This window comes from Salmo trutta, chromosome 12 (assembly GCF_901001165.1).
Source record: "Salmo trutta chromosome 12, fSalTru1.1, whole genome shotgun sequence".
NCBI classification, from domain to species: Eukaryota; Metazoa; Chordata; class Actinopteri; order Salmoniformes; family Salmonidae; genus Salmo; species Salmo trutta.
The window spans coordinates 11648599-11671683 of NC_042968.1; positions in this window are offsets into that span (position 1 = coordinate 11648599).

Consider the following 23085-nt stretch of genomic DNA (forward strand, 5'->3'; position numbering starts at 1 on the left):
CAACAACGTTGCCTATGGGCACAAACGCACCATCGCTGGACCAGATAGGACTGGCAAAAAGTGCTCTTCACTGATGAGTCAAGGTTTTGTCTCACCAGTGGTGATGGTCGGATTCGCGTTTATTGTCTAAGGAATGAGCGTTACACCGAGGCCTGTACTCTGGAGCGGGATCGATTTGGAGATGGAGGGTCCATCGTAGTCTGGGGCGGTGAGTCACACCATCATCGGACTGAGCTTGTTGTCATTGCAGGAAATCTCAACGTTGCTGTGCGTTACAGGGAAGACATCCTCCACCATCATGTGGTACCCTTCCTGCAGGCTCATCCTGACATGACCCTCCAGCATGACAATGCCACCAGCCATACTGCTCGTTCTGTGCGTGATCTCCTGCAAGACAGGAATGTCAGTGTTCTGCCATGGCCAGCGAAGAGCCCGGATCTCAATCCCATTGAGCACATCTGGGACCTGTTGGATCGGAGGGTGAGGGCTAGGGCCATTCCCCCCAGAAATGTCTGGGAACTTGCAGGTGCCTTGGAGGAAGAGTGGGGTAACATCTCACAGTAAGAACTGGAAAATCTAGTGCAGACCATGAGGAGGAGATGCACTGCAGCACTTACTGCAGCTGGTGGCCACACCAGATACTGACTGTTACTTTTGACTTCGACCCCCCCCCCTTTGTTCAGGGACACATTATTTCATTTCTGTTAGTCAGATGTCTGTGAAACTTGTTCAGTTTATGTCTCAGTTGTTGAATCTTGTTATGTTTGCTGAGTTTATATAGCACCAAAAAGGGGTTCCGCTATGGTTACAAGTGATATTTTCCCAATTTTGCACTATATAGAAACGAGCACAGAGCCAGGGTCTCAGCACAGAGGGGTGGTCTCGATGGGCCCTTCTGACCAAATCATTTTTTAAAAAGGGTATGTTTCAGTGCCAAGGACAGCACACACCGCTCTACAAAGCGCAGTGGTAGTCAGCACCATGGACAGCAGCACCAAGCAGTGATTCATCAAAACCATTAATCGCAGCGCATGAAGTGCTTGTTTAGCAGCCAGACAGAGAAAGGTCTACATTCAGGTCTACTTTCAATGATAAAGTAGACACAGCGGTCTACAACTACAAAACAGGCACAGCGTAAATCAGGCAGGCAGTGTCTCAACTGCAGGCACACACACACACACACACACACACACACACACACACACACACACACACACACACACACACACACACACACACACACACACACACACACAGCCTGTCTATGGGTGCCGAGAGGTGATAAGCAAGAGGCCCTGTAATAACATTCTGACTGCTTTCATCTTACCCAAAATATTTCACTCACCAGATTGTCTTTTGCTCAGCCGATGTAGCCATGTTGTAGTTTGATGTAGTCAAATCCATTTGCTGTTTCCATCATATTGCATTCCATCGAACAAATTAATAATCCCAGCAGGTGAACGAACAATTTGCAAATTAGGGTCCTGTTTTAAACGTCATACTCCTCTTCTTCATGTTGACAATCCTGCCAACTACTGTGTCTTTGGGTATGTCAATGTCCCACTGAATAGATAGCAAAGTTAGGATGGATAGTCTGTCCTCCTTCACGCATGCATGCAAATAGGTCTTCGCTCGGAACTGGCACTGCTGATGGGGAATGATTTTGTAGATTCTATGGAGAATGGTCAGATTTGAATACGCTCGGTGCATGTTATTGGCAATGAGGAATGCTAGGACTGAGTCGGAGTTGAGATCCATGGCTAACTCGGAATATATTGTGCGGAAGGAGAAGAACTCATCCCCAATTTCCTCAGGCTTGGAAATGTCTTCTAAGTAGAAATGTGCAAGCTCAAGCATGTTATTCTCTACATCAGGGCGTTCAAAACGCTTTGGGTTGAGCACAGAGAACAGTCACGCCGTTTCAATGAAGTCGACAAATCGATTCTCAAACTGCCCCACAAAAACATTGAGTATGTAATTGTATACATCAGCTTTAAAAGCACCTTCTGCTTTCTGGAATTGGGTCATCCTCTGCGTCATGATACCTCTTCCTCTTGTGAGCTCTCTGCTCTGCAAACTCAGTTGTTGTGTAGTTTTGGCGGGCCATCTCTTTAGCAGTGTTCCTCATCTTGTCATAGGCCTCATCTGTGCCCGTCTGTCTGATCTCAGCCACGCAGCAGTCCGTTAGATCCACCGCAGTGTTTACATCTATTGCATCCTTTTGCGGATAGTTAGAAAGCATGTAAACTCAAATGTGCAAATTTTTGAGAGCAGGCCATCAGCTTCAGAGGGCATCTTTGGTGTAGTATGGTTATGGTGCTTTATTTGGAACAGGGCTTCAAGGAGCCCAGGCAGGCTCTATATAACCAAAGATGTTAATAACCTAACCCAAGATAGACCATAGCCTGTCGTTTCCAATGGGAACAAATTAGTCATTGTGGGCAGAACAAGCAAGTAGGGGACAGAGCCAAGCACAAACTAGCGAGATTCTATTAGCGCGTTCTAGCATGTATTTGCGTATTTCCGTTAGGGAATGCCTACTCTGTGAAGAGTGCATGTGCAACAACTCAATTCGCCCTTGCACTCCTTCTAAACAACGTACATTTCAGAAACTTTGGTAAAGGGTAAAGTCGAAAAACCGTAGTCCACTCTGTTCATAACAGATTCTATTTTTGGGAACAGAAAACTGTATTGAGGTCAAATGTTTCATCGATAAGGACATTTGCAGAATTTTGGCCGAAATCCATCTCACTCCATCATCTCCCACTACTGGCCACTGGGCTTCCTCTCACCACCATATTTTGTAGTGAGTGGAAACGCCAAGCGGGTGCTTCACATTTATACATCCGGTGAAATATCTATCTCATTGTTCTAACTGTGGGATAACTGCTTCTGTGGCCTGTTTCCTGTAGGTCCACCTTGTGTCTGACAGGCTCTTCAGCGTGACAACGGGGATCGAATATGCAACCTTCTGATACAGAGTCATGGGATTACGCCCATCCGCCACTCGTGTCCACAACACCCTAGCAAAACCCAAGACACTTGATGGTAATAGCGTTCACTGTTGCCACTAGTGGACGGGTTTTAACTTCAATATTGAGTGACATGACTGTTTAAACCTTGGTAGGCTAGAAGTAAAAAAGCGGTTCAGGGCCTCCAGTGTACAAAAAAACAACATTTGAACTACACAAGAAACACGCAGCATCCATTAGAATTAAATTGAGGTTGTGTGCTACAGCAGTGCACATAGAAAGCCTTGTTCGAATAGCTCCTTTTTACTCTAGCTTGCAGTCCCGTTAAGTGTTCAGACATTGTTCTTACCCCATCACAGGCTTGCCCTCTCATAAGATTCACATTGAGACCTAGGTCATTGGTGAGTGTGTTTATAAGCGGATCGTAAAAGGACACTGCCATCTGGCAACTCTTCAAATTTCACAAAGCACTCAATGTTGTCCTCCTCCACCTCCTCACTACCAGTGCAGGTGCTTGAAGTGCTTCCTCCCAGTTGCTGGTGGTCCTCCTCCTCCTCCTCTTGTGTTTTCGTTTCCATGGCCACGGGCGAGAAGGCAATGCTTCCATCTACACTGGCCTCATTAGCCACTCAGGCTAGCGCTAGCAGCAGCAGTGGTTGGATTATCCATCCACGGTGGTCTTGTTGTAAGGACATCGAGGAGGAGAAGTATGTTCTATGTGGAACACAGGATGCAATTCAACTTTTCTTATTTTCTCGCTCCTCGCGTTTTATTACATCTGACTTGTACATTCTATACATTTTTCCTCTGAATGTAACTTAGCTAGCTAGACATGACCTGACGTGAATGACGTTGAGCTTGCACAGGGTAGGCTACAAGTCAATCAAATATGACAAGCATTCTTTTTTGAAAAAATGTACGATGAACAATGAAAGGTCTTGGCTAAAAACAATTTGTTTTCATTTAATTTTAGAATAATTTTCATCTAAATGTTGGTACTGTATGAAGTAGGCTATAAGTAAGAAAATGTACTGACAAATGTAACTACATCAAATGTTTTTCTTTTAAAATCTTCACAGACAGGGGTCCCCTTACGAGGCCTCTATGTGTGTGGGCCCTTGGGTGGTTGCCCCACGCCCCCTAGCTCCGCTTCTGTATAGAACCTTTTGTATTTAGCGTGTATAGAAGCAATATATGCTATAGAAGCAATGGGTAACCATTGGGAAGAAGAGGGAAGGAGAGAAAGGACTGAGAGAGGTCCCCTATTGCGTTCAAATCCAACAGAAAAACCTGCAGCTGGCCTTGTGAAAAAAAACCCACAAACATTCATCCGCATGAAGCTGAATCCAGGGGAATAGGGAGTATCGCTTAGGCCTTATTGTGTGGGGGATTGAGCCCCAGCTCAAATGTTCACAGAGCCCACACAATGTGAAGGGTTTGGTTATCATGTAAGACATCCGTTAAGTAAAGCTGAGCGAGGGAGGCCTTGTTGGGCCTTGGAGGTTGTTATCCTTTAGATGGGTTTGAAAAACACAGGGGGGAGAGCGAGACGGGGAGTTTACTGTAAGCGCAAAAACTTTTCTCCAGATCTTTCATTTATCTTTGACCCAGAACAAAGGAGAAAAGGGGGAACTAGACAAAAATATGAGCAAGGGGTCAAATAGTTTCTCAAAGAACATCTGCTGTTGTCAATTTTTTGCTAAAAACAAATTGTTCAAAAATACGTGTGCCCAAGTCCTTATTACACTTTAACCTTGAAAATGACAATGCAACTTCTCTCATCCCCATAGCTGTTATTAAGCTTCCCCCGATTTTAACAGATAAACAAGCACCAATATAAAAAGCGTCTGTTGTTTGTTGAAAGGTATTTATCCAATGCCCACTTCACATTCTCCCAGTAAGGGAAGGTCATCATCATTATGTCTCAATGTTGTGAGACAACCAAGGGAACAAGCGGGGATTTTGAAATGGTGTATTGAAGTACTTGTCTTCATTTTTTTGTCTCAAAAAAGGTGCAGGAGCACTGCCACCTTTTCTAAGTGAAAATATACTTAGCAATTACAACACAAAGCACAACCACCAAGGCTTGGTCCTCAGCTTTGCAAACTTTTGAACTTGTAAACGTTTGACCAACTTTAACATTTTGATTCATGGTTCCGCTAAAATGCACAAAATGACCATATTGCTCACAATATGGACCAAGGTAATCACTGAACTTTGAGCTTTCATCCGTTGTGTAAACCAATGTTCATTGTGATATCATAAACAATATTTTTTACGTTTCAGGGTTAATAAGCACTATCAAAGTCCTGCTGTGACTTTCTAAGTATGCTACTTGAGCCCAAAGTATAACGTTAAGGATAAATATGTTAATATTAAGAATTTTAAAAGGACTATCTTGTCTTTTCTTAGCTTGACACAATAAAGGTCTGCAAGGTCACTTGCCTCCCATATTAAATACGCTTTGAGGACATTTTTTAGCTGCTTTTGTTCCTGGCCCTGTCCTCTGTTTTCTTTCTTGATTGCCTGTGAAAGGATACAGAGATATCCACCACAAGAGTCTGACAATAATTAACCACCATTCACAGCTCTGGCAAAGGATTTCATATGATGAAAACATCATGAATTAGGCAGAGACTGCAGCCTTGCAACTCTTGTAATCTTCTGCGATTGTGTCTGTTAATGTAATTGCAATTTTGAGCAGGACAGACCGTCCCCAAACCAAAGTGCCCGCACTCCCATACTGTCGCATCGCTTTAGTGACAGAGTATCTTTGACTGCTCGTTCATGCTGCCATCCCGGAGGAGAGAGAATCAGTCTCCTGTTATTTTTTCTACTCCCCGCCATCTGGAATGTGAATAGTCAGACCCACCTGGATTGGGAAGTGACAGAAGTCCTCAGTGGAAAGTGTGGCTGATTTTTAAAAAAAACACGGAGAGAGGAAAGAGAAAAAAGAACACAGAGGGAAATTGAGATTGGGAAAAAGAGCGAAATATGAAAGTATATGCTGCATCCAACCAGGTTCCCTGGCTTGTGGATGCCCCCACTCTCTCATTCTCTCTCACAGCGACAGGCGCAATTTGAACTCTCAGAAATAACATTCGAACATTGACTCAAAATGTTAGACCAAGTACAGGATGGCCTGTCTCCATGTGTCCACGTTTAACCCTACACAGGTCAATTCAATCTGTTTACGTCGTGAAAGCGGCCAGAGGTCTCTCCCTCTCTCCCAGACTCCACAAACTTAACACTTCACTTTTTGATATTTTCTGAGCACCCGATCCATATGGCTAAAACCTCAATTCACCCACCTGGATATCATCCTGTAAGAGGCTTAGGAATCATGTTATAACCTCTCTCAGCCAAAATAAAGAGGAGGATTAGCTAAATAGAGGTGACTTGGACTCTGTGCATGTTTGGATTTATTCTAAAAGGTTCAAAAGTTCAGCAAGATGTATTAGAGCCAGGAGTTTTCAGTGCTGCAGGGGGTTTAGGCTGGATCTGCTCCAACCTCACTGGCACTCACTACCTGTCGCCTTCAAATGTGCCTGGCAAGCTTTTTCATTCATACCCATGCAAACACCCAGTTGGGATGATCAGAACCAGTGTAGAAATGGTAATGGTTACTTTGGGATTGAGGAACCACAAACCCAGACAGACATCATAAATGAATGTTCAGTTACAACAACACTTTTAAGCTGTGGGCTTCGCAGTGCACTTGGGAGTAAAAAAGGCATTCAAATCTACGAGAGAATATTCACATGAAACGCATTTGTGGTGTGTACTCTGCATCATAAAAAACACCTAGGGCATTTTCATACTCTTTTTAATCCCGGGGCGAACCGTCTCACATTTTCCCATGGGCATGTTCACCGTGGGGAAAGGTTTTCAGCTCCCCGTTGACTCACCCTATTAAGGAACAGCGTTGGAATCTTTTCTCACTGTGTTGAATTGGGAGCTGCAGGATGAGGTATAAAACAAGCAACTAAGTAAATTGTAACAACTATTGATATAACAATGTGCTTACAGCAGTAAACCAACAAATGTACCACATATCAATACATGTTTTACTTTATTTGAACTAAGGTGTCAGATATCTATTTCTGTATGATGATGTGGAGCAATAGATTTTTGAGTTGAAATAACAAAGTTAGAATTGTGATGAGGTTATTTATTTTAGATTTTTTTTTTACTTTAAAAAAAACTGCACAAGTAGCTGAAAAGTCTAACTGTTTTTAAAAAGGATGGTTGGAACAGCTTTAGTTCTTACAATTTGTGAACTGAAATAGAATGTTAGTGGCTAATCCATAAATATGGAGAAAATAACTACTATTACTTCAATCATTCAAATACTGAGCTGTATGCAAAAATAATATTATATTATACTATTTTAAACTAATAATATAATTCATGGTGTCAATTACTATTCATTCAGGATAATCCATAATCATGGTAGCATCCATATTCATGTATAAGTGTTTACAAACATGTTATATTCTTATTTACAATAAAAGTGACTGCAAAATGACACAATACATTATTTACCATTCATTTCTATTGGGCGCAAAATCATCTGAAGCACAACGAAAACAAACTGCAAATGCATTCTACAAATTTGGAGTCACAATCTTGATGTAGTCATTGCGTGCTAGGAATACGGGACCAAATACTACGTTTAGAATCTTTAGGGGTGTCAATAATTTTCCCGTACCTTTTCGAGAATTGATTTTCACATGTAAAACAAAATCTCTTTCTCTGAGCAATTGTATTAGTGTGAAATAATATCTCTATATATATATTTTTAGCATACAATATAGCTCAGTATTTGAATTATTTATTTTATACAGTCATTATTGCGCATCTTTATCAAGGGTGTCTAAAATGTTGTACCACGTTGTAAATTTTCTCTTCTTAGGGAAGCAGAGGGAAGCAAGGCCTCAAAGAGAATTCATTTCCATAGCTCAGTAAGAAGGTCCAGCATAATCCTCACTCACCTGCCGATATGGTGGCACAGTGACAGTATCGCGCAAGCAGACACATTACTGAGCCAACCCTGGAAAATTGGGTCAATGGCAAGTCTATAGCGCTCGAGAGGCAATGAGATTCAGGAGGAAGATGTGAGTGAGCTCTCCTCTCGTCTGGCCTTTTCAATCTCCCCTCTAGCCTCTCTGGTCGACAGGGTTAGGATGGTTTAGTGCGGCTTGAATGAAGACGTAAGCTTATTGATTCATCTAACCTCATTACTCTTTCCTCCACTTCAGGATTTATGAGATACAGCTTCAGCTGGTGTAAAATAGCAGCCAAAGAAACATTTCAGCGAATCTTATGGTATTGTGACCAGGGTAGGAGATTACTGTGGTGGCTCAAAATGTTGCTTTGTGGTTCTTAAATTCTTGGTACAGTATTGTGACAGAGTGTGGTGTTTCACCTGAGGCAAACAGTAAGCGTCACGACATCATTGTCTTAATAGTTTTGATCAGGTTTCAGATGGCTAAAGGCTATGTGGTAAAATGATTGCTCTCATCCAGTTTGTGCAGAATCTTGTTTGAAAAAATGGATTTAAATCCACTTTAACCCCTAAACACTTGGAGATTTCCTTTTTAAAAAAAGTACCTAGCTTGTCAATCTCAGTATTAGTGTCTGCCAATCTGCCCATAGCTAAAAACCATAGGAGACCAGATAGTTGCCATTCATACGATAAATGGTAGTATGGTAGTAGTCTAAATGGAATATAATCTGTACTTCCTTTGAGTGAGCTTTTGAATAGCATCTGTGGCTAAAAAGGGGTTTGATTTAAGCACACATGCAGTAACTGTCGGTTAGATGGATTTGTACCACTTTCCCAAAGTCCTATGCCAAATCTATAAGCTTGACTATGGCTATGCCTCGAAGAACAAATTCTCTTCCTCTCAATATTTCAGGAAATTAGTGAGGTAAGACTGAACAATTTGTCTAATGAGCTTTGTTTATAATTAATCTCATCAAGCTGCACCAAGAGGTAATGTAGCTTTAAAATGTTTTTATAATCAACGCTGAATATCTCCAGCTTTAAATAAACAGCAGATTTTGATAACGGAGGTTGCTGATAAGACTCTCAACAGCCCTTCCATCACTCAGAGGGTTTTAACAATACCTCAGCGTGATACACAGTGGGATCAGTTGACTTTGTTATGAGCTGGATGCTGACTTGTAATAATAAGAACTGAAAGGAGTGTGGCTGCCTAACTGACATTTCTAGCAGTCGACGTCACTGTGTGTGTGTGTCTGTGTCTGTCTGTGTGTGGACTAGTGTGTGTGTGCGTGTGTGTGCACGCTTGCATGTGCGGGATATGAGATTGTGATTGCACAGGCTGTTGTCCAGGGCAGACACTCTTCATCCTCCGGGTCCGTCTGAGGGATTGGATTGTTGGCCCACTCCCCCCTGCCACTGCATTGATAACATTCAGTAATCAAAAAGCACTATTGACTCAGCCGATATTGCCAGTCATTCACATCGGCAGAAGTCACTGACCACTCTCTGGCCACCTGGGTGCGGTAATGGGTGATAAAAGAGAAAAAGGATGGTTAAATGCATACTTCTCTGAAAGCTTTTTTATTCAGTTTTGACAAATGTCTCAATCGGAATCCTCTCAACAGCCGCTGCACGACTGGAAAACCGGAGAGCTTTAAGATCACTTACGCTCAATTATAAAAATGGAGCTCACTGTTAAACCATTAATCAGTGGGAGAGTGTCATGAGACATCAGCTAGACAGTGGACACTAGTAGGGGGAGAGCTGTCAGGGTGGGGGGGGGGGGGTCTTCTCACAGAGGCCAGCAGGGGGCACTGTGACTCCTGACAGTGTCATGGTGATGAAGGGGGCTTATCGAAATTCAGAGTGCTTGTGTATATGTACATGTTTGGTATTCCGCTTGTGCTCATCCCGTTTATGTCTCTTCGCTCCATTCAATCCCTGCTGCTTCTCTGGGATGTGAAGTAAAGCCCCACTGGCACACCACTCATTTCAATGTGGAGAATTGGGTAATATTTGGTTGATACGTTGATCAATGACATTACAACCTATTTTCACCCACTCAAAAAGACAGCCAAAAGTTTGTTGAATTCAGTGTTATCACAATGCTTTCAACCGTCTAAATGCACAACCAAATGTCTACGGAAAATCAAATACCTGACTTTTGGTTTGGTTGTCACCTAAATGTGTTATCACTGTGCTTCATCTAATAGCACAACCAAATGACCTGGATTGCAGTTGAGATCACATTAAAATACAGTTAAGTGCAAGGGATCAATGCCGTTACAGATTAGTAAAGCATTTGTGAAGATTTCCACAGACCTGTAACCTTTGCATGCTATCTTGAACATGCACGCTTTATACGATCTACATAAGACATTTATTGTTCCAGTAACCTCAGAATGTGGCCATGATGTGTTAGTCATTCTAAGGTTGAATAAAAACTGCTGACATTAGTTTGTAAGATAGCCTGAACTGTATGTTATTTGCTGTATTACTACAAAGGTAATATTGAGTTTGGTTGTATTTGGTTGACAAAGCAACCTAATATCAACATTTAAAGGAGATGTATCTATTGCTTGGATAGTTCCACATGAGCAACTGGTTTAATCCTCTTCTTCAATTTGCATTTTTGGTTGAGATGGAGAAGTGAATCCAACATATCATTTCTTAACTTGTTGACAAGTTAATAGGCTGTTTACTGTATTTCAGAAGCAATATTGAATATTATTTGGCAACACAATCAACTATATCAACATTTTGAAGGAGATGTATCGTCTGCTAGGATAGTTCCATCTGTGCCACTGAGTCTAGCTTTAATTCAAGTTTGTCTACAAATTAATAATTGATATTTTGGATTCATACAGTTTGACTTGATTTAGATTTTTTGGTTGAGATGGAGACGTGCATCCAACATATTTATTATTAACTTGTAAATTCCGCTTGAAACCAACCAAAGCTTGAAACGCCAGGCCTATACAGTTGAAGTAGGAAGTTTACATACACTTAGGTTCGAGTCATTAAAACTCGTTTTTCAGCCACTCCACAAATGTCTTGTTATTAACAAACTATAGTTTTGGCAAGTCGGTTAGGACATCTACTTTGTGCATGACACATTTTTTCAACAATTGTTTACAGACAGATTATTTCACTTATAATTCACTGTATCACAATTCCAGTGGGTCAGAAGTTTACATACACTAAGTTGACTGTGCCGCTAAACAGCTTGGAAAATTCCAGAAAATGATGTCATGGCTTTAGAAGCTTCTGATAGGCTAATTACATAATTTGAGTCAATTGGAGGTGTACCTGTGGATGTATTTCAAGGCCTACCTTCAAACTCAGTGCCTCTTTGCTTGACATAATGGGGAAATCAAAAGAAATCAGCCAAGACCTCAGAAAAAACACTGTAGACCTCCAAAAGTCTGGTTCATCCTTGGGAGCAATTTCCAAATGCCTGAAGGTACCACGTTCATCTGTACAAACAATAGTACACAAGTATAAACACAATGGGACCACGCAGCCGTCAATACCGCTCAGGAAGGAGACGCGTTCTGTCTCCTAGAGATGAACGTACTTTGGTGCGAAAAGTGCAAATCAATCCCAGAACAACAGCAAAGGACCATGTGAAGATGCTGGAGGAAACAGGTACTAAAGTATCTTTATCCACAGTAAAACGAGTCCTATATCGACATAACCTGAAAGGCTGCTCAGCAAGGAAGAAGCCACTGCTCCAAAACTGCCATGAAAAAGCCAGACTACAGTTTGCAACTGCACATGGGGACAAAGATCGTACTTTTTGGAGAAATGTCCTCTGGTCTGATGAAACAAAAATATAACTATTTGGCCATAATGACCATTATACCATTATGTTTGGAGGAAAAAGGGGGAGACTTGCAAGCCAAAGAACACCATCCCAACTGTGAAGCACGGGTGTGGCAGCATCATGTTTTGGGGGTGCTTTGCTGAAGGAGGGACTGGTGCACTTCAGAAAATATATGGCATCATGAGGAAGGAGAATTATGTGGATATGTTGAAGCAACATCTCAAGACATCAGTCAGGAAGTTAAAGCTTGGTCGCAAATGGGTCTTCCAAATGGACAATGACCCCAAGCATTCTTCCAAAGTTGTGGCAAAATGGCTTAAGGACAACAAAGTAAAGGTATTGGAGTGGCCATCACAAAGCCCTGACCTCAATCCTATAAAAAAATGTGTGGGTGGAACTGAAGGCCTCCTTGCGAGCAAGGAGACCTACAAACCTGACTCAGTTACACCAGCTCTGTCAGGAGGAATGGGCCAAAATTCACCCAACTTATTGTGGGAACCTTGTGGAATGCTACCCGAAGCGTTTGACCCAAGTTAAACAATTTAAAGGCAATTCTACCAAATACTAATTGAGTGTTTGTAATCTTCTGACCCACTGGAATGTGATGAAATTATTATTATTCTGACATTTCACATTCTTAAAATAAATTGGTGATACTAACTGACCTAAGACAGGGAATTTTTACTAGGATTAAATGTCAGGAATTATGAAAGACTGAGTTTAAATGTATTTGGCTAAGCTGTATGTAAATTTCCGACTTCAACTGTATGTGTGATGGATAAAGTATCTTTACATTTAATTTGCTCTCTGTTAAATCTATCCTTTGGAAGGACTTGATAGCAACAGTGAATCTGTTAAGTGGAGATTTCTCAACAATCATTCTCACGATAGCACATTGGGAGTAGTCAATGACAAATATCTTAGCAGAACTGACCATGGTTAAAACCCTGGATGTGAGACCAAAAGGATAGCTGTAGATAGATCAACTCTCCAGTAGGAGATGCTGCCCAGATTCTTTCTTTTGTAGTGGATATTATGTTGAAGACCTGACGTTATCTCAAAGTATCAAATTCAACATATTTTATACAAGGTTTGTCTATGTTGAAAATTGGTTACCATGGTTACATAATCCTGTGATTTAAATTTCACCAAACAACAGTTTACTTTGAAGACTTTTTTCAAATCCATTGTGTTTTCCACGTAGATTCCACATCACAATGCTCTGACGAATTACGTTGAAACAACGTTGACTTAACCAGTTTGTGCTCAGTGGCCACCTAAAGCCTGTCTGTTGTATTGTTTGTTTATATTCTTCCTCCAGCAAGATGTTGAGCTCACTACAATCTACTGGTACAAAATGTTTCTTTAATTGAATTCAATAAAAAAATGTGACAAATATAAAATGTCCACCTTTGATTGAGATGGATTGTAAATTCTCTGAAAGGCACACAAATAACATGACACCCAAGCCCTTTCCCCCGAAAAGAGAACTCCCGATCAACCTCCCTGCTCTGCTCACTTGTTAAAGAGACTCATTTAAATATCCTTCCTTCTGACTGCAGGCCTGTGCAGCCACTGAGGAGGTAATCCACTTTACATGTGGGCTAATAAGCAACGCTTCCTCTCCTACTCTCTCCTCTGCTCTCCGGATCTGTGGTGATGAGCACAATTATTCCGTAGTGTCCCAGCTTAATCCACTCGCTCTTGTTAGCTTTTGATGGTTTCTTAACCCCTTGGTGTGTTTCTTATTTTTTTCTCACTCTGCTCTTATTTGTGTTGGCAGCAGGGGGATCCCACCATCTCATGAATATCAATAGCATGATTGATTGTCAGCAGGTCTTTGTGGAGTAGGAAAACTACATCTCGATTTCCCTCTGTCGTATAATGACACGGAAGAAAGGCGTCTCCATTGAAGAAATGAAAAGGATATTCTTATTGTATGTCTAAGGAAGAAAGTAGAGGTCATGGAATGTTGTAATTGCTGTCTCTTCTTTTTCGTTTGAATGTTTTGTCATGGGTCCCTAGCATGTTGTTTTGACTTTTGTCATCATGACTGCAGTTACTGTACTGTGCGCTGCAGCATTGAGAGATAACTGCAGTGCTATCTCAGAAATATGTAATAAATCTCCATGTTCCCAATCTCCTTCTCTCCTCATCCTTATCACTCTCATCTCTCCTCTCTTTTCTCTCTTCCCTCCTCCTTCTCTCTCAAGATATCCAATCTCTTCCTCCTGCTGTTCCCCTTCCCTCCTCCCTGTAAGTGCAACAGTTTGTGCATAGGATGCAGCGGCTTCTCGTAAACGCGGCATCCCCTTCGTTAATATGCAAGTCTCAGATCCCGAGCTCTCCTCATCGCTGCTTTATGCCACATTCCACTTTAATGTTGTTTTTTTCCCCTCCCCTCTCCCTTGCTGCTCTATAAATCATTGGTTGTGAACGATGCTGGGGCTCAGGTCCAGGGCTGGAGGCTGGAGGCTGGGAGTGGGAGGCGGGGGAGGTAGGCTGGGAACTGTTTCCCGGGGAGGGATTTACTGTCTGAATTCTGGGCTGAGGTGGAGACTGGACTGCTCTTGTTTCCCTCTAACGCCTATGTATGCCAAAGACTTGCCCTCATAAAGAAGGAGGGAGAGGTAGACATGAAGGGATTCATGGTGTATACGATTATCTTTTCTTTTGGTGCTGCACTTACCTTATTTTTCCTCCATGTTTTATGTTATCATGTGCTATCTTTTTTTGTGTTTTCTCTGTCTTCTTTCATGTAATGGCTGCATTAAGAGGAGGCTATAAATTGACTGAGGGAGTTTGAGGTTTTGGAAATTTATTGGTGGTGACTGTGGAGAGTGCCATTGGAATCTTTGAAAGTGGGCCATGCTAAGTGCATGAGCGCCCAGGGACAGTTGTGCAACATACAATTTGTGTAACAGTCCAGAAATGTGTAAAGTAACGTAATCGCACGTGGAGAAAGTAAAACAAATAAGTAACATAATAAAACAAAATGCATTCAGAATCGGGATGAATTATGATTTGTGTTTAAATTGCCATTCATTATGACAAATGTGGTATCAGTCGCTAGACTGTTATAACAATATCTGATTAAACATCATACAGAAGACCCATTTAATTATAATTGAAAAAAAATTGAAGCATGAAATTAACAAAATATAAACAGAGTCGATGGAACAGAGTACAAATTCAGAAATGCTCATATTTCTTAGCCAACTCATCCTGCATTGAGCTGGATTAGAGACTCCAACATTTCTGAGGGTCACCTCTGCACAAAGTCATAATATACATCACAAACACTAGCTTTACAAAACATTAAGAACACCTTCCAAATATTGAGTTGCACCCCGGTTTGCCCTCAGAACAGCCTCAATTCATCAGGGCATTGACTCCAATGCTTCCCACAGTTGTGTCTAGTTGGCTGGATGTCCTTTGGGTGGTGGACCTGCTTGTATGATTTCACATGGAGTATCCACTATTTAGTTTTACACACCACTCTCACACAATTAGACTACACAATATATACAATATAATCAACCAAAAAACACATGCTCTGAATTACATTTTCTCTAAGTTTAGAGAGCTCTATATCTCTAAACTTGGACTCTACAAGGTGTTGAAAGCATTCCATAGGGATGCTGGCCCGTGTTGACTCCACTGCTTCCCACAGTTGTCAAGTCGGCTGGATGTCCTTTGGGTGGGACCATTCTTGATGCACATGGGAAACTGTTGAACGTAAAAAACCCAGCAGCGTTGCAGTTCTTGACACAAACCAGTGCGACTGGCACCTACTACAATACCCAGTTCAAAGGCACTTCAATCTTTTGTCTTTCCCATTCACCCTCTGAATGGCAAACATACACAACCCATTTCTCCATTGTCTCAAGGCTTAAAAGCCCTTCTTTAACCTGTCTCCTCCCCTTCATCTACACTGATGTGAAGTGGATTTAAAAAGTGGCATCAATAAAGGATCATAGCTTTCACCTGGATTCACCTGGTCCGACTATGTTATGGAAAGAGCATAATGTTCATAAAATTTTGTACACTCACTGAATATTAAAATGGTTATGAATAAATACATGCTAAAACAATACTTCACCCTGGATTACCATAAACGATTCACCCCTCAGTATTGATCATTACAAAGCAGGGCCTCTCCTAGAGAGTGAGGGATTTTTAATGACCTCCAATACTAGAAAAAACATGCCTGCGTCACAAGTCTTAACCTGTCCTCCAGACATATCTCAGAAGTCCCTTTGCATCAGTTGAAATGGTGCAGCTTCAGCTTCAGGTGACGAGTCCGAGTAAGATGCCAGCATTAGGAGATGCAGCCCCTGAGAGCTAGTCAATATCTGTCAGTTATTATGTTTGAAAGAAACACTGATGCTGCTCTGGGCTGAAGCCAAAGGAACACCTATGAGAGAACGAACTGAACCAGAGAAATGTGTCAGGTTTGGTTCTTGTTGCTGAAATGCTCGCCGTATTTCAAAGAAAACAGATTAGTAATGAACAATTGATAGCGTTAAAGGGTCCTGCTACTACTGTCATAGGAATAATATAAAAACCCATCATACAGTTATAAAGTTAGCAAACCACGTCACTGCCTTGATGCAATAACGGGAAATCCTCTAAATGGTCTTGTTGCTTGTAATCTCTGCTTCCATCATCCAATTCAATCTGTGTTCCAGGTAAAACAGCTGTAGAAAGTACCCAGAAAATGAATTATAGCAATCAACGAATGAAACATTTTCCAATTATATCAGTAGCATTTATCCCAGGGCTAATTCACAATCACACACATATTAATATCTGCCATGATCTGTAATTCCAGGTGAAATCATCTTGTCTTTGTTTGAGTTTGCAAGTCCTCGTTACTGGCTATGTGGCAACATGGGAATGCATGCATGTGGGGTGGGGTCTGTCATATAGAACAGCAGTAAACTGATGCATAGGGAGGAAATAACCCCCCCCCCCATTGCAGACCGAAATTCTATGTTTTGCTTGATTGATTTTAGATTAGCCGTTTAATGAAAACAGACTGTTTGGAGAAAGTTCTCCGTTGCTGTCAGTTTATCAAAGGCTCTGTCTTGGCAGGAATGGAATCGCTGTGTGGCCCCATTAAACGGAGCAAGGAGAAAGCAGGAAGCTCAAGGCTGATAGCAAACTCACTCGGACAGATAATAGTACAATTATGTTCCTTTCCATCACCAAGAGAGTTTGTTTAAAATGGAGCGACCCACACAGAAACATAATTAAACACTAAGATTCATTGTCAGTGTAAATGGAGGATTCCTCCTATTGTTTATGTGCATGTGACTGGATGAATCAAATGAATCCAAACAGATTAGAATACCAAATTCTATGTGTGGGTGTGAGTGTGTATTATTGGAGGGATGGAGGGTTTTCACTATATATTTTACCTCTTGGGGATGTCATTCGAAAACATAATGTTAAATTTCACTGCTATAAGGATGACACACAGCTGTACATTTCAATGAAACATGGTGAAGCCCCAAAATTGCCCTCGCTAGAAGAATGTGCTTCAGACATAAGGAAGTGAATGGCTGCAAACTTTCTACTTTTAAACTCAGACAAAACAGAGATGCTTGTTCTAGGTCCCAAGAAACAAAGAGATCTTCTGTTGAATCTGACAATTAATATGACAATTAAAAAAATAAAAAAATAAGATATAGATGTACTATTGTAAAGTGGTTGTTCCACTGGATATCATAAGGTGAATGCACCAATTTGTAAGTCGCTCTGGATAAGAGCGTCTGCTAAATTACGTAAATGTAAATGTCTCAAATAAAACTGTGAAGGACCTCGGCGTTACTCCGGACCCTGATCTCTCTTTTGAAGAACATATCAAGACCGTTTCAAGGACAGCTTTTTTCCATCTACGTAACATTGCAAAAATGAGAAACTTTCTGTCCAAAAATGATGCAGAAAAATTAATCCATGCTTTTGTTACTTCTAGGTTGGACTACTGCAATGCTCTACTTTCCGGCTACACGGATAAAGCACTAAATAAACTTCAGTTAGTGCTAAATACGGCTGCTAGAATCCTGACTAGAACCAAAAAATGTGATCATATTACTCCAGTGCTAGCCTCCCTACACTGGCTTCCTGTTAAGGCAACGGCTGATTTCAAGGTTTTACTGCTAACCTACAAAGCATTACATGGGCTTGCTCCTACCTATCTTTCCGATTTGGTCATGCCGTACATACCTACACGTATGCTACGGTCACAAGAATCAGGCCTCCTAATTGTCCCTAGAATTTCTAAGCAAACATCTGGAGGCAGGGCTTTCTCCTATAGAGTTCCATTTTTATGGAATGGTCTGCCTACCCATGTGAGAGACGTAGACTCGGTCTCAACCTTCAAGTCTTTATTGAAGACTCATCTCTTCAGTAGGTCCTATGATTGAGTGTAGTCTGGCCCAGGAGTGTGAAGGTGAACAGAAATGCTCTGGAGCAACGAACCGCCCTTGCTGTCTCTGCCTGGCCGGTTCCCCTCTCTCCACTGGGATTCTCTGCCTCTAACCCTATTACAGGGGCTGAGTCACTGGCTTACTGGTGCTCTTCCATACCGTTCCTAGGAGGGTTGAGTCACTGACGTGGTCTTCCTGTCTGGGTTGGCGCCCCCCCTTGGGTTGTGCCATGGCGGAGATCTTTGTGGGCTATACTCGGCCTTGTCTCAGGATGGTAAGTTGGTGGTAGAAGATACCCCACTAGTGGTGTGGGGGCTGTGCTTTGGCAAAGTGGGTGGGGTTATATCCTGCCTGTTTGGCCCTGTCCGGGGGTAACATTGGATAGGGCCACAGTGTCTCCTGACCCCTCCTGTCTCAGCCTCCAGTATTTATGCTGCAGTAGTTTATGTGTCGGCGGGCTAGGGCCAGTCTGTTATATCTGGAGTATTTCTCCTGTCTTATCCGGTGTCCTGTGTGAATTTAAGTATGCTCTCTCTAATTCTCTCTTTCTCTCTTTCTTTCTTTCTTTCTCTCGGAGGACCTGAGCCCTAGGACCATGCCTCAGGACTACCTGGCATGATGACGCCTTGCTGTCCCCAGTCCACCTGGCCGTGCTGCTGCTCCAGTTTCAACTGTTCTGCCTGCGGCTATGGAACCCTGACCTGTTCACCGGACGTGCTACCTGTCCCAGACCTGCTGTTTTCAACTCTCTAGAGACAGCAGGAGCGGTAGAGATACTCTCAATGATCGGCTATGAAAAGCCAACTGACATTTACTCTTGAGGTGCTGACTTGTTGCACCCTCGCTAACTACTGTGATTATTATTATTTGTCCATGCTGGTCATTTATGAACATTTGAACATCTTGGCCATGTTCTGTTATAATCTCCACCCGGCACAGCCAGAAGAGGACTGGCCACCCCTCATAGCCTGGTTCCTCTCTAGGTTTCTTCCTAGGTTTTGGCCTTTCTAGGGAGTTTTTCCTAGCTACCGTGCTTCTACACCTGCATAGCTTTCTGTTTGGGGTTTTAGGCTGGGTTTCTGTACAGCACTTTGAGATATCAGCTGATGTAAGAAGGGCTATATAAATACATTTGATTTTGATTTTGATTTGATGGAGAGATGATTTTGGGTGGACCACAACCACACAGCAAATTTGCAGGTGTTAAAATCTAAGTGTTGAGGTAGAAAGTGTTGTTAGCGTTATATCTGAGTTCTGATTCTAGTGGGTTAACACCAGTGGGATTGAAATTGATGCCACCTGCAGTGAATAAATGAAGTGTTATTTGAATCACAGTGGAATCAACACCACATGGAATTAATTTCCGTTTACTCTGAGTGAAAAAGACAAGCGAGGAGCTTCATTAGAACAGTTTATTTTAATATCTATGTTTCTGCATGAACATTACTTGATTAACTGAGTTTATACTACACAAAGGTAAATAAAACATTTCAAAAGTAATTCAATCTGTAAGTGGTTGGACTTATTTCACCCGTTATTGAGATGGTTGTTCCAGTTTAGAGGTTTTAGGTTGTCTCATTTATCAATCTAGCCTATCTTGGCAGTCATTCTTGCTGCAGATTAAAAGTTCTAACTGTTGGATATCCTAACTCTGGCTGGATTCCAATACGAATGATATACCATTTTACAAGCCAGCATAATGTGACATGCCGATGTGGCCTGCAAACCAGGAGTTTTAGGCCACTGTGTTAGGGTAAAACTAGGCTGTCGAAGTATGGTATTGTCAAAAAAGTAATGTATTGTCATAAATAAGGCTACAGGACTGAAGGCAATCAAATGCAAAAATCATGTCTCTGTCACTAGCAAACACATTCATGTTTGATAGTGGTACCTCTAAAATTCCCCCAAAATTCAGCCTGGGAAATAAATATGAAAATAAGGCTTTACACTCTACAGGGTTAAAAACAGCATCCCAAAACGAGTTACTGTAACACCACAGATGTCAATTCCCTAAAACTGAGAAAGTGTAACAGCATTAGGTCTAATAAAGTGTTCATTATTTTTTTTTTAAAGGGGGGAATTTGCAACACCCATGATATTAGGGACCCAACACTCTTGAGGTGTTAGTTTATCAACACTATAAAAATGTTAGTTTGACACTATTTTGGTTGGTCACATATTTAACACTAAGAAAGTGTTAAATGTAACACTGTCGGTGTTAAAATTCTGATCTCAAATCTTCTGTGCATGGAGAGAGAGTTTAGGTTTACAAAAGTATTGAGCACATGGAAATAAATATTATCCACCACAATGTGACCATTCTTTAACATCTATGCAACAGTCCCAAGGAATTTCCCTTGTAACCATAGGCTCATTATGGACTTGTTGCTTTAACACTGGGATTTTCAGACCCACGTCATGAATTGCATGAATTGCAGATTGTCTACAAAAGACAAGGGAATGGCTTTACTTAAAAAGATAGATGGAGGACCTTTCCAGGTGTTTAAAAACATGGTGACCAATACAGCAGACTGCCCCCAATGTACCATTTTAAGCTCTTGATCAAGGCTGAGCAAGGCGTGGGTAATCCCGCCACAAAGTCTTCATAGAAAGCCAAAGAAAATGTCATCGTCTCCCTGGCACCAGTCAACTCCCTGAGAATATCTGAAGCCCAGCTGGACCACATCCAACACAGTCCGATTTATCAAATCAGCTCTGTGCCAGACAATTAGGTGACATTTAGACTCCGACCTGAAGGGACACATGCTTGATTGAAGTCCACCCGTTACTGAACAAATGGACCACGATCTGGATAATCCACAATACTTCCACGACAAATGGCTCCAAATCATTTAAGAATCCTGTTGCCTTGTCTTTTGTTAGGATGGATTTGAATCTTCCAGTCCACTGGTGTGTAGAGAGATGCTGGAGCAAACTTTGATCCCAAATATGTCTGCGTACGAGGGAGTGTGTTTTTTGTGGGGGGTGGTGAAGTTGAGATCTGTTTGAAAGTGCATGTAGCAGAGTCATTCTAAAAATATATATTTTTAAGCCTATTAGCTACACTTTATTCACACACTATCATGATCTTTCTTGCAGGTGTCTTTTAATTGGAAAACAATAGCTATCTTTAATTATGGCAAGTCGAACTGAATAGAAATGAAGAGTGAGCTGGCACGATTAAAAGTTTTGCTTCTCGTACTGATTGGTTTCATTCAACCGCTCTCAATACTGCAGCAGACGTCCTCATTGGTTTTGGGTCAAATTCAGGCATAACAGCGACCTCTCACAGAAGTCATTGACCTGCGAATCCGAGATGTGTTTCACTTGTGGGCGTGGTAGAAAAACAACCTTTATTTGCATGCAATTAAAATCTATTAATATGCATTTCCATTTCTCCCGACAGTGGAAGAATAGCTCTGGCATGCTGCATGAATCAGAGACGTACTTCACACGCACCGTGCCGAAAGAGCGGTAGAGGGTGCCGAACTATCGTCAAAAGTCAGACGAGACGCACTTAATTGTTTCAGACGGCACTCTATCCCCACTCTTCCAAATAGAAAGTTACATATTTTTTTGTGGGGTGCGGTGATAGAGCACTGTTTGAACTAGGGTTAAGACTAGCCATGAACTCCTGGAAATGAGTTCCTGCTCTCTGACTGCTTTTTGCCTTTGGGGCATGTGAGAACTAGATATTTTCAAGGTTATGCAAAACAAACAAAACGATAAGAATGCCATAAGTTAATAAACTGACATAGAATCACTGACTCAACTTCCCTTGCCTTACTACTCCCTAAAATTCTACTTTCCTCCATCCTTGCCTTGGGGTTGTTTTCTCTCTGCTAGACTCTGCATAGCCACTGACATGCCACAGACAGCCCTGCTTTAAATAAATGCCTGCTGGGAGTGTATCATCGAGACGCTGTGTACAGATAGGCAATCCTTCGCTGCCCAAGAAAACCAAATCCTTCAAGCCTTGTTATCATGGAGCACTACTGTTGGTGGAGTTCTGATCAGAGATAGTGAAGGAATGATGGAAATAAGTAAGGAGCAGGAGAAGGACCAAAATTGTAATTGCTCACAGCAAAGTAAAACATACAGTACCATTCAAAAGTTTGGGGTCACTTAGAAATGCCCTTGTTTTTTAAAGAAAAGCACATTTTTTGTCCATTAAAGTAACATCAAATTGATCAGAAATACAGTGTAGACATTGTTAATGTTCTAAATGACTATTGTAGCTGGAAATGGCAGATGTTTTATGGAATATCTGCATAGGTGTACAGAGGCCCATTATCAGCAACCATCATCACTCCTGTGTTCCAATGGTACGTTGTGTTAGCTAATCCAAGTTTATCATTTTAAAAGGCTAATTGACCATTAGAAAACCCCTTTGCAATTATGTTAGCACAGCTGAAAACTGAAGCAATAAAACTGGCCTTCTTTAGACTAGTTGAGTATCTGGAGCATCAGTATTTGTGGGTTCGATTACAGGCTCAAAATGGCCAGAAACAAAGTACTTTCTTCTGAAACTCATCAGTCTATTCTTGTTCTGAGAAATGAAGGCTATTCCATGCGAGAAATGAAGATCTCGTACAACGCTGTGTACTACTCCCTTCACAAAACAGCGCAAACTGGCTCTAACCAGAATAGAAAGAGGAGTGGGAGGCCCCGGTGCACAACTGAGCAAGAGGACAAGTACATTAGTGTGTCTAGTTTGAGAAACAGACGCCTCACAAGTCCTCAACTGGCAGCTTCATTAAATAGTACCAGCAAAACACCAGTCTCTATGTCAACATGAAGAGGCGACTCCGGGATGCTGGCCTCCTAGGCAGAGTTCCTCTG